Genomic DNA, 3,677 nt, shown 5'->3' on the forward strand with positions numbered 1-3,677 from the left:
GCAAAAGCGTAGTTTTGAACTGGGGCAAAATCGTAATTCTGAACTGGGGGTAAAATCATAAATTGTTGGGGCCATAAATATATATACAACTACATCGATGACAAGACTGTAATTTTAAACTGGGGATAAAATCATAATTCTAAACTATGGGTAAAATCATAAATTGTTCGGATCAGTAAGGGAGCTGCCTAACACTATTCTCTCCCATCACCTTTAGATATACGTATACAATACAATTTTAAAGCATTAAACACAAATAAATTAAAATTTTAATCCATTTAAAAAAAACTAGTTTATTTGTTTATAAAAAAAAGTGAAATGGGGAAAAGAATTATTATTACTATCTATTAATTATTACTATTACTATTACTATCTATTAATTTTGAAACTGAATGAATAGTGTTCATTATACAAATATATATATACATTATTAATTTACAAACTGAAGTGAAACTTATAATTATATTTTTATGTATTTATATAAGTTATTTTTGTATATAAGTTTAAATTTGATTTTTAGTGTTAACTTTTTAACAAAAGCCGTATCTATGTTTATTTTTTTAACGTTACAAGTTATTTGCCTATGCGATGTGGTGGTACGTTACCGTTTGCATTAGACCGGTATCAGTTCGGTTTGTTACAGTATCAGTACGATACATACACTTGGTATAGAAATCAACACATGTTTTACATGACCAAAAACGATAAAAACGAACACCGAATTGTCACCGATATTGTTTGTATGACACCGACCGGTTTAGAGTGTCACGATACTGGTAATGTTATTCATTTATCGTCATAGAGAGGGTGGTATAAATGAAAATTTTTTCAAAACTGAAAATCATAAAAATAAATGCATGTACCAGTATCGATGTTCGGTATGGTACGGTTGCACTACGATGTCAGTTTATCGTTAGAAAAAACAATATAAAGAAACTCTTGGACCGAAAATGATGTTTTTCGGTACGGTAGGGTAGCGATATGGTGCCAATTTACCGAAAGGAAAACAATTAAAAATAGATACTGGTACCGATACAGATGTTGTTCAGTTGGTTTCAGTTCGGTTTGGTATGATAGCGGCACATCATTTGTTATCAATAAAATTTATATCGCAATATTGAAAAGATAAATAAACATAGAAGGCAAACCAATCGAATCGATATTAACTGAACAATATCGGTACTGGTATCGCTATTCATTTTTATTCTTTTCAATCAATAAAAGGCCTTCCATTTCGATTACAGTAGGCTATTGTGGGTATCAACACCGTAATGAAACGAATAGATACCGACCGAGTTCCCGCCGCAAACCGAGAAGGGAATCTCACTAGTAAAGTATAAAAAAGATTTATCGTCAGAGTTCATTTTAAAAAAGAAAAGTAAAGAAAATATGACATTGTTTTTCAAAACTTTCTTTTCACTTTTAGACGGGAACCGGTGGAAGAAATGAAAAGGATCGCAGGCGCGGAGTTCTATGTAGCCGGTCCCATGTTGACCGATCCACTCTGGTTCATAATATTACAAAGAAAGACTACATGAAAAACTAAACAAATATAATCAGATTTTTGGTTTAGTAACTCGTTTAAAAGGTTGGCCGTATTCAATAGAACTGATTTAATTATAAGAGGTGTGTTTAAGTTGACCACTTGACCTGTCTTGCCCGTTTAACTCATCTTTTTACAACTCATAATCCTGATTAATACATTACTTTACAAGTTGATTATTATTATTATTATTATTATTATTATTATTATTATTATTATTATTATTATTATTATTATTATTATTATTATTATTATTATTATTATTTAGAGTTAACTACTCAATGATCAGAGCCGGCCCTGAAGGAGGGCGGGGAGGACAACCGAACAGGGCCCGTGATTTTATAGGGCACGCAATTTAAAAAAAAAATCCGACATTATATATGTAAACAGATTTTTTTAATAGGGTATAATCAAAAAAATATTAACATAGGCACACTTAAAAAAATCATATTGTTTAAACTATTTAGCCCATTAGGTTAATGAGCCAAATACCCAAATATTTTCTAAAAACTAATAAAAAAAAGAATTTTGGGCGGCCCTAAGGGCACGTTTTTTCGAGCTCGAACAGGGTACATGAATTCTCAGGGCCGGCCCTGTCAATGATCCATGTGCTTTACTCATTGTGGAATCCAAGGTCCGTACTGCGGGCGTTACTAACCTTAAATTCGGCGGGTCTCGTTCAGATTCCTCATCTCGTCGTTGTGATGACGGTTCCTCTTGCGGATCCCAAGTCTCAAGCTGCAGCCACATGAAAATCTAGTTAGAGGGCCTAAGGGGTTTGCCCCGATGACACTCTGACGCTCAGGTCAGTATCAGGTATGGCAATGATAGTTATCCATGTAACTTATAGATATGGAGCATAAGTATCTGTTGTAAGAAAAGAGAGAGGAAGAGGGAGACTCAAGTTGAGGAGAAGTTAACCTGGTCGTCTCAAGAAGAGAAACTTTCTTTTTATAACAAGATTCTTGAGCTATAACCGTAATAGGCTGGCCTAAGAATGATTGAGTTTAATTAAGACTGTGGGGTATGGGGCGGGGGTTGGGGCGTGGGTTGGCTGAAAACGCCCAAGCCATCACCCCAGGTGGGCTTGGGTTTGGGCGTGGCCCAAGGGGCGGGAGTTTAAAGTCGGGCGTGGGGCGGACTGACGGGTGGTCCATGGGACAACCCTTAAGTGTGTTAAAAGACGAGTTAAACCCTCATTTGATCATGTAATTGTCTTGAATTAGATAACTACGATTGCTTGTGTTTCAGGTACATTTGGAGCTTAAAAGTATGGAAATAAAGCTTCGAATAGACACGACTGGATTGTAGATTGAAAGACGGAGAATAAATGAAAAAATATGGAATTGAAGAATTAAGAAGATAACATGATAGAGGATGAAATTACGAGAACGTAGGCGAAAACGGTGAAGAAAACGGAGTTGAAACGAGAAAGTTATGAAGAAAACAAAATTGATTGCTGAAGCCTACCGTAAATTACGGTAGCTAGCGTAATTTACGGTAGACTCTAACAAAAATTGATGCCGTAAGACAGTTTAAATCCACCGTAAACCATTTTAAGCCACCGTAAGCTACGGTGGCCACCGTAGCTTATGGTGGAGCCTGCGAAAAAAGTGTAACTCCCCACTTTTAAGGTGTTTTATGGTGTCTTTCCATTGGCAATCATTGTGGGACGTTTTGGAGCAGTTATTGGGGAGATTTTGGCTGTTTCTTCTTAGTTCTAAACAATTCTAAACAATTGGTTTGTGTTTTCGATTCATATGAACATTAATCCTTTTGTTATGATGTTTGTTCAAGCCATGAGTTGCTAAACTTATGGTGATCATCCTAGGTTGAAGGTTTGTCTAAGACATTTGTGTTTTGATTCTTATTTCTAGAATAATAGACTTGCTATGATGGTTTGTTTATTATGGTGTGTTGTTTGCTTGTTTGTAAATTGTTAATTTGTATTTTAATCTTAGTCTAAACCATACGTTCTTGGTGTCGTTGGCAATCGAGATATCATGGGCGGGATTAGGATTGGGTATTGATTAATTGGTCATCGGGTAACAACCTCGCGTTCTAGGAATCCGAGTACTTAGTTCCCTTTCATCACGACAAGTAATAACACATGAACCATGTGTATGTGGTTCTT

Source organism: Helianthus annuus, chromosome 15 (genome assembly GCF_002127325.2).
Source record: "Helianthus annuus cultivar XRQ/B chromosome 15, HanXRQr2.0-SUNRISE, whole genome shotgun sequence".
In the NCBI taxonomy this organism is placed as follows: domain Eukaryota; kingdom Viridiplantae; phylum Streptophyta; class Magnoliopsida; order Asterales; family Asteraceae; genus Helianthus; species Helianthus annuus.